Source organism: Nerophis ophidion, linkage group LG09 (assembly GCF_033978795.1).
Source record: "Nerophis ophidion isolate RoL-2023_Sa linkage group LG09, RoL_Noph_v1.0, whole genome shotgun sequence".
NCBI classification, from domain to species: Eukaryota; Metazoa; Chordata; class Actinopteri; order Syngnathiformes; family Syngnathidae; genus Nerophis; species Nerophis ophidion.
Window position 1 is genome coordinate 75483583 of NC_084619.1, and position 10000 is coordinate 75493582.

Consider the following 10000-nt stretch of genomic DNA (forward strand, 5'->3'; position numbering starts at 1 on the left):
AAACAGACGTACCTCGGGTTTAATTGCTTTGAAAAATGTTAACTGCAAAACAGTGTCGTCCATTGAAATGCAGTAAAAATCTATTAATTCCTTGCACATTTTTAACATGTCTTTCAAAAAGAAAAACTAACTTTCAGAATAGGAACATTGTATGAACAACATTAGAATAGAACAAAGTACAAATAACTACAGTTTCTGTATCAAGTATTATAATAACTATGCACAGAATTTACTTTGGAGATTTAATTTTGTGTCACTACGTGGACTCTGGGGTTTGTTTTTGTGGAACGCAAAGGAAAGTTGGAGCGGGCAAGACGTGAAAGTAATGACATCTTTTATTTTAACACTATAACTACAAAAAAAGAAGCAAACAAAAGGCGCGCACAATGGCGGAGAACAAGCTTGACTAATGAAACAAAACTTGTACAGAGGCAGAAACTATGAACAATAAACAAAAACTTACTTGGCATGGAACTATGAAACAAGCAGCAAGAATCGTAAACTTGGCATGAAGCAGAGTGGAGGTAAAGTCGCCAGGCTGACTTCCTGGCAACTTTCGCTTTGAATAATAGACATGATTAGTGACAGGTGTGCGAGTGCAAAATGTGAGACAGGTGCGTGACATGAGGACAGGTGAAAACTAATGGGTAGTCATGGAAGCAAAACAAACAAGGAAGTGCAAAAACAGGAAACAATGGAGTCTTCCGCAAAATGGAACATAACTGAACAAAACATGATCACAAGACATGACATTTTGACGGGATCTCCTCGAGCTGCCTAATTGTCAAACACACCATCAGCGACTTCTTTTTCTTTTTATTAATACATTCTCGCCGATTCGATAGTATTTTAACGTCCTCGGCTGGTGTCATCTACTCATTCTGCTTCAGTACGCCCGCAGTGCTACGCTCCGACTTCTTCACCGACTACATGTTCAGTCATGATTTGGATGATTTATTTCTTTAATTCTATGATCGTCGACAAGTTCTTCTTCCCAGCACTTTTTAGTCACACTCTCACAAAGTAATGTTCATGTCTAGCGATTAGCTAATACCGTATTTCTTTGAATTGCCGCCGGGGCGCTAATTATTCTAAAACCTCTTCTCACTCCGGCGCTTACCAAAGGCATGCGGTAAATTTAGGCCTGCGCTTATAAATTTGAGTGTGATGTAAGGATACCATTATGAAAAGCACATTTAATTTAAAAAAAAAACGTTATTATGGTCTTACCTTTACTTATAAATGAAGGCTGATGTCAAGACATCAACTAGTGGTAGTACCTTCTATATAAGGATCGGTGAACAAGTTAAGACCGAACTCAATACAGAACCAATACCAATACCATGGTCCTCTCCAAGGTTTCCCATAGTCATTCACATTGACATCCCACTGGGCTGTGAGTTTTTCCTTGCCCTTACGTGGGATCTGAACCGAAGATGTCGTTGTGGTTTGTGCAGCCCTTTGAGACACTTGAGATTTAGGGCTATATAAATAAACATTGATTGATGATTGATTGATGAAGTCCATGCGCAGCTCCTTCTGATCAAAAGCATCGATAACTCGTTCATAAAAGTCTTCCTTATCTTTCTTCAGTTTTAAAAGTCTCTCTCTCTCTCGATGCAGATCTTCCTTTATTACCTCCTGCTTCCATTGAAAGTCCGGTTTAGAAAACTGTTTTATTTTAGATATGTAATCCTCCATGTTAAAACTGCAAGCGAGAAGAAAATACAAACGATCGCTGCTTGTTGTCACTTCTTCTGCAGCCGAGTAGTCGCAAGAAGGAGGCGGGAGTCATTTAATGACTCATATTTGACACACGCAGCTACGGTATATTAATAAAACATAGCTGCTTACTGTTCTTTTTAGCATATTCAATAGCTTGGACCTTAAATCCTACTGAATAGCTCTTAATCTTCTTCCCTTTATGTGATTTCAAACGATTGAAATCAGCCTCCTCCATTTTGAAAATGATGACAGGTGAAGTGTCACTCGTGACGTGACGAGTTTGACCCTGTGGAAATTTTTGACATGCGCTAATAAAAATAATATTTTGCGAAACCAGTTTGACCCGGCAGTAATTCTAGGCAGGCACATACTATATACCCGGCGGCAAATCAAGGAAATACGGTACTAGTTAGTACCGTAGGGCCAGCATTAAGGATAGAACTTTGCTGAGACACAGATTGTATCCCAAAAAAACTTGCTAGCTGGGGCCCTAGTATCCCTATGAACCACAGCACGTTTTTTTTTTTTTTTTTTTTTTTTGTCTTAGAATTAGATTATGTAACACTTCGGGAAAAAAAACGTAACATTCCCTATCATCAATTTTAAGGTCTGAAAACCTCCTACTTTCTTCTGTCGTGTTTGAATATCTAAAGTGAGGACGACCACGTTTTCCCAAGTCTTTTTTTTTTTTTAATTCCATGTCCGTTGTAAAAGTTTAATGTGATGACATTGTTATTGCCACTTCCTGCCGTTCCTCGCATTAAATGCAGGATATTGCTTCACCTTTTGATTAAAACCCAAGAACGTGTAATATTAACAAGACATTGATGGCCTGATCTACACCAAGATAATTAAAAAAAGGATAAAGAATGAAACGGGATGAGAATATTTATTTAATATTTACTTGTTTTAGTCAAAAAAAAAAAAAAAAAACATATACTAGGAAAATAATGTATTGACCCAAACATAAGACGCATGTTGCCACAAAACATTTTTATTTTTTTTGGACAAAACTTATTTTTAAAGACAACAAATAATAATTTTGTTGTCATGATGCGGTTTGTTTTCCCGTGGTGCAAATCGACTGGACCGGACATGGCGTGAAGGGAATGACATATTTTAATCTTAACTCAAAAAAAGGAACAAACAAAAAGCGCTACAAAAACTTGGCTACGAAACAAAACTATTACTACAACATAAACTATGGACATAAAACAAAACTTGCAAACTGTGGCATGAATAATAAAACTTACGGAGGACGAGAAAAGAGCATGGATCATCAGCAAGGGTGTGTAGAGGGTGATGTCGCCAGGCTGACTGCCTGGCAACTACAGGCTTGAATAGTGCTGTGGTGCTTGAAAACAGGTGCGTGAGTTCAAATACACCAGGTGCGTGACATGACAGGTGAAAACCAATTGGTAGTCATGGTGACAAAACAAACAAGTGTGCCCAATGAGTCCAAAAGCAAACAGACCACAAAAGATGACAATAGTAAATTGTATTTACAATATCCGTGGAACCATAATCTCAAAGTACCAGTAAAAGGGGAAAAGCAAGTTGAATTTATATGCTTAAGTTTTTCATTGTATCCATTAAAGCAGTGTTTTTCAACCTTTTCTGAGACGAGGCACATTTTTTTTTGCGTTGAAAAAATTCCGGAGGCACACCACAAGCGGAAATAATTAAAAAAAACGAAACTCAGTTGATAATTGAAAACTGGAAAAGCCAGCATGTGTGATGGTATGGGGGTGCATTAGTGCGCAAGGCATGGGTAACTTACACATCTGTGAAGGCACCATTAATGCTGAAAGGTACATACAGGTTTTGGAATAACATATGTTTTCATCCAAGCAAAGTTATCATGGACGCCCCTGCTTATTTCAGCAAGACAATGCCAAGCCACAGTGTGGCTTCATAGAAAAAAAGTTCGGGTACTAGACTTTCCTGCTTTTAGTCCAGACCTGTCTACCATTGAAAATGTGTGGTGCATTATGAAGCCTAAAATACCACAAGGTAAACCCCGGACTCTTGAACAACTTAAGCTGTACATCAAGCAAGAATTGGAAATAATTCAATTTGAAAAGCTTCAAAAATGTGTTTCCTCAGTTCCCAAATGTTTACTGAGTGTTATTAAAAGGAAAGGCCATGTAACACAGTGGTGAAAAGTTGTCACAGGGGCTTTTTTACCAATGTGTTGCTGCTATTAAATTCTAAGTTAATGATTATTTGCAAAAAAAAACCAAGTTTCTCAGTTAGAACATTAAATATTTAGTTTTTGCAGTTAATTCAATTGAATTTAAATCGAACAGGATTTGCATATGATTACATTTTGGTTTTATTTGCAAATTACACAACGTGGCAACTTTACTTGATTTGGGTTTTGTGACATATTTCTATCAGATAAATATGCTTCAATATAGAGGAAACTTGTTTGTCCACTTTACTGGTACTTTAAACTTTACTGGTACTTTCAACTTTACTGGTACTCTAAACTCCTCACCCTTTGCTATTTTGACCAACTCTTGTGTGACTGACAGCAACAAAAGTTCAAACTTGCTTGGGAAAAAGTGGTTTGGCTCGACTTTTTGGGGAGAAATGTTTAAAATATTAAAATTGGATCAATGCAATGTGTTCACCTGAGGGTTGATAGTATTGATCACCAAGCAAACGCCAAGTTTATATGAACAATAGTCATCCGTTTTGTGGTAATTGTGATGTATTTTATAGTGAGCTTGTGTCCTGGGGAGGAACCTGTTTTAGCCTGGTCCACTTCAATCTTAATTAGAATCTGGAAGGTATGTGGACAATGTTGAGGGTGGTAGTTAATATTGGCAGTGCCACCTGTGTGGCATACATTATCTCCCTCCCTGAAGGCTGCTCTGCCTTATCTAGATTTGCTTAGCAGATTGAGTCCAAGTGGATCTTATGATTCTTGAAAAGTTGGCCACCTCCGGATGAATCCTAATTTTTAGAACTTTTTTGAAATATCTTCCACCTGTAGACTGTGTAGAACAGGTCTGGGCAGTTGTTTTGACTTGGGGGGGAGGCCCAATTTAGAGGACATAGACTTAGACTTACGCAAACTTTAATGATCCACAAGTGAGCTCAGTTACAATGATAGAATGTGTAAAGATGGAAGGACTATGCAGGTATAAATCGACTAAATGGGGCTGTTTTGGTTGACAAGAATCTGCAACATCTGACGGACATCGGGGGCGGTACCTCTGGATTGGCAGACCGGCGTGGTGGTTCCTCTCTTTAGGAAGGGGAACCGGAGGGTGTGTTCCAACCATCGTGGGATCACACTCCTCAGCCTTCCCGGTTTAGGTTTATTCAGGTGTACTGGAGAGGAGTCCAACCTCGGATTCAGGAGGAACAGTGTGGTTTTCGTCCTGGTCGTGAAACTGTGGACCAGCTCTATACTCTGGGCAGGGTCCTCGAGGGTGCATGGGAGTTTGCCCAACCAGTCTACATGTGCTTTGTGGACTTGGAGAAGGCATTGGACCGTGTCCCTCGGGAAGTCCTGTGGGGAGTGCTCAGAGAGTATGGGGTATGGGACTGTCTGATTGTGGCGGTCCACTCCCTGTATGATCAGTGTCAGAGCTTGGTCCGCATTGCCGGCAGTAAGTCGGACACGTTTCCAGTAAGAGTTGGACTACGCCAAGGCTGTCCTTTGTCACCCATTCTGTTTATTACTTTTATGGACGGAATTTGTAGGCGCAGTCAAGGCGTTGAGGGGTTCCGGTTTGGTGACTGCAGGATTAGGTCTCTGCTTTTTGCAGATGATGTGGTCCTGATGGCTTCATCTGACCGGGATCTTCAGCTCTTACTGGATCGGTTCGCAGCCGAGTGTGATGCGACCGGGATGAGAATCAGCACCTCCAAGTCCGAGTCCATGGTTTTCGCCCGGAAAAGGGTGGAATGTCATCTCCGGGTTTTGGAGGAGACCCTGCCCCAAGTGGAGGAGTTCAAGTACCTAGGAGTCTTGTTCACGAGTGAGGGAAGAGTGGATCGTGAGATGGACAGGCGGATCGGTGCGGCGTCTTCAGTAATGCGGACGTTGTATCGATCTGTTGTGGTGAAGAAGGAGCTGAGCCGGAAGGCAAAGCTCTCAATTTACCGGCCGATCTACGTTCCCATCCTCACCTATGGTCATGAGCTTTGGGTTATGACCGAAAAGATAAGATCACGGGTACAAGCTGCCTAGATGAGTTTCTTCCACCTGGTGGTGGGTCTCTCCCTTAGAGATAGGGTGAGAAGCTCTGTCATCCGGGAGGAACTCAAAGTAAAGCCGCTGCTCCTTCACATGGAGAGGAGCCAGATGAGGTGGTTCGGGCATCTGGTCAGGATGCCACCTGAACGCCTCCCTAGGGAGGTTAGGCTTCTGCCCCCGCAATCCAACTGCAGATAAGCAGAAAAATGGACAGATAAAACACTGAATATTGATATCATTCCCCCTCCAGATCAACATATTTTACAATCAAGCGAAATGCAACAAACACAGCAAAATATGAACGCGAAGGGTAAAAAAAAAAACGCCTACGATCTGATACATCTGATACATCATTAAGCTTTAGCACTTGTAAAAATGTCCTTCCAAGTCCGTCCCTGACACCCGAAATTCAGGCTGGCTCTGGAAACACTCTGTGGAAACGCTGCCCACCCACTCTGCTTGGTGCCTCGTCTGAGCTGCTGTGACACACATTACCATAGTAACTAATTAGATGACCAGAGTAACTAATTAGATGACCATAGTAACTAATTAGATGACCATAGTAACTAATTACATGACCATAGTAACTAATTAGATGACCAGAGTAACTAATTAGATGACCATAGTAACTAATTAGATGACCATAGTAACTAATTAGATGACCATAGTAACTAATTAGATGACCATAGTAACTAATTAGATGACCATAGTAACTAATTAGATGCCCATAGTAACTAATTAGATGACCATAGTAACTAATGAGATGACCAGAGTAACTAATTAGATGACCATAGTAACTAATTAGATGACCATAATAACTAATTAGATGACCATAGTAACTAATTAGATGACCATAGTAACTAATTAGATGCCCATAGTAACTAATTAGATGACCATAGTAACTAATTAGATGACCAGAGTAACTAATTAGATGACCATAGTAACTAATTAGATGACCATAATAACTAATTAGATGACCATAGTAACTAAATAGATGACCATAGTAACTAATTAGATGACCACAGTAACTAATTAGATGACCATAGTAACTAATTAGATGACCATAGTAACTCATTAGATGACCATAGTAACTAATTAGATGCCCATAGTAACTAATTAGATGGCCATAGTAACTAATTAGATGCCCATAGTAACTCATTAGATGACCAGAGTAACTAATTAGATGACCATAGTAACTAATTAGATGACCATAATAACTAATTAGATGACCATAGTAACTAAATAGATGACCATAGTAACTAATTAGATGACCACAGTAACTAATTAGATGACCATAGTAACTAATTAGATGACCATAGTAACTAATTAGATGACCATAGTAACTAAATAGATGACCATAGTAACTAATTAGATGACCACAGTAACTAATTAGATGACTATAGTAACTAATTAGATGACCATAGTAACTAATTAGATGACCATAGTAACTAATTAGATGACCATAGTAACTAATTAGATGCCCATAGTAACTAATTAGATGACCATAGTAACTAATTAGATGACCAGAGTAACTAATTAGATGACCATAGTAACTAATTAGATGACCATAATAACTAATTAGATGACCATAGTAACTAAATAGATGACCATAGTAACTAATTAGATGACCACAGTAACTAATTAGATGACCATAGTAACTAATTAGATGACCATAGTAACTCATTAGATGACCATAGTAACTAATTAGATGCCCATAGTAACTAATTAGATGGCCATAGTAACTAATTAGATGCCCATAGTAACTAATTAGATGGCCATAATAACTAATTAGATGACCATAGTAACTAAATAGATGACCATAGTAACTAATTAGATGACCAGAGTAACTAATTAGATGACCATAGTAACTAATTAGATGACCATAATAACTAATTAGATGACCATAGTAACTAAATAGATGACCATAGTAACTAATTAGATGACCACAGTAACTAATTAGATGACCATAGTAACTAATTAGATGACCATAGTAACTAATTAGATGACCACAGTAACTAATTAGATGACCATAGTAATTAATTAGATGCCCATAGTAACTAATTAGATGACCATAGTAACTAATTAGATGACCATAGTAACTAATTAGATGACCATAGTAACTAGTAAATCATGCAAAAGTGCAGATTCCGACCATTGAAATACTTTATATAGTGCGAGACTTACAGTCATTAGAAAAGATGACAACACATCATAATGGCAGCTACACTTTCCATCTTAAAGATGTAAAAAAAATATTTGGGAATGTCCGACGGACCAGATTGAAAAGCTTAATGGGCCCACTTCCCCAGGTCCGGTGTAGAACCTGCTGTTCACCGGCATGACGAGAAGAGCTAAAACCGTGAGATGCACGAAGTTAGCAGCCTTAGCCGCCTGATTGACAGAGGTGGTCCCAGGTGTGCGGTAGTCCAATTGCGTAAGGACTCTGAGGAACTGAAGTGAAAATGAGACTTCTGTATCTTGAGAACACCGGAAAGCTGGCGTCATCACACAGAGTCTCATATCTAATTTCCAGAAAACATGAAAAGGTCGCCTCGGACCACGGTTATCTTACTGAGGAATGGAAAAACAAAAAAGATCCAGCGGAACACCTTAAAGGGGAAGATGGAGTCGGGATTGGGAAAGTGGGCGATACGCAGTCAATCACCTCCAGGTTGTAGCAGCGAAGCAGAGGTCATTTAGCAGCACTTCCAGGAAACTGGGACGTGGCAAAAGAGGAGACCCACAAAGGACCGATGTGACCCTGCACCCGTGCTGTCTGTCTTCTCTCAGACTTGCACACACTTTATCTGGCAATGACAGACATTTTCTCTTGGGTGTTTTTTTTTTTCCAGTCTTCTTTTCGAAAAGTGCACTGGATCTCCCGGAGAGGAGGATAAAACCAGACGGTCCAGCGTAATGGACCGTCTGGATGGACCGCCAAATTCCTTGTGCTAAACAGCGTGTGCAAGTTATATAATCTAATCTATTTTTCATTATTATTATAATAATAATGATAATAATAATGGATTAGATTTATATCGCCCTTTTCTAAACACTCAAAGCGCTCACAGAGAATTGGGACTCATCATTCATTCACACGATGGTGGTGGTAAGCTACATCAGTAGCCACAGCTGCCCTGGGGTAGACTGACGGAAGCGTGGCTGCCAGTTTGCGCCAACGGCCCCTCCGACCACCACCAATCATTCATTCATCATTCATTCACCAGTGTGAGCGGGACCGGGGGCAAAGGCTGACGTGTCCTGCCCAAGGACACAACGGCAGCGATTTTTTGGATATGGTTGACTACAAGCAGGTGGGCTCGGATGCCTGGCAGCACACCTGCAACTGATGACCGGGTAGGAGACTTACAGACACACGAGGGAAGGGGAGTACGAAAACAAGAGGGAAAAAAGGCAGGAGAACCGCCCTCATGACAGGATTTTACTTCTTGATCTTTTTTTTTCAATGGGGTACATCACTTGAAAAAGGTTGAGAACCATTGTAATAGTCTGTAACGTTCGCACTTTCGCTTTGCTCCGATTAGAGGGTACTTGAATTAAAAGTCTGTAACGTCTGTAGTCTGTGTCAGTCTTTCCCCTGACGGTTTGTTTGTGTTACTTTTATTTCCTCTGCATTTGTCTTGGTTTCCTCTGTGTGTTTAGTATTTCCTGTTTATAGTTCCTGTCAGCGCTCTTATTTTGTCTGTTTCCTGTTTTTTCCCCCTGTGCGTTGTTTTCCCCTCGGTTGCGGCTGATTGGCACCTGGCCACACCTGGTGTCAATCAGCCCATTTCTATTTGAGTCTGTTTTTGTCCTCCGGTCAGTTGCTGGATTAGTGTCGTTGCTACCTGTCGTATCTTGTCTTGTAAGCTATGTTTGATTGCGGTTTTTAGCTTACTACCTTTTGTTCCCTGCTTCCAAGTTTGTTTTTATATTAGATGTACGACTTCTGTTTCCTGCTCGATTCTTGCTAGCTTCCATCCTAAGTTCCTTTTTGTTTTCTAGCTCCCATGCTAGCTCCTTTAGTTTGTTATCCGCCTCGTGCGTGCTTTTTGTTTGTAC

The 10000-nt window shown here is 40.1% G+C and overlaps 1 protein-coding gene across 5 annotated transcripts in view; it reads left to right on the forward strand.

The window, feature by feature from the left end:
• Positions 1 to 10000, forward strand: part of pcdh15a (protocadherin-related 15a) — a 564893-nt gene that overhangs the window by 296482 nt on the left and 258411 nt on the right. The window lies entirely within an intron of this gene.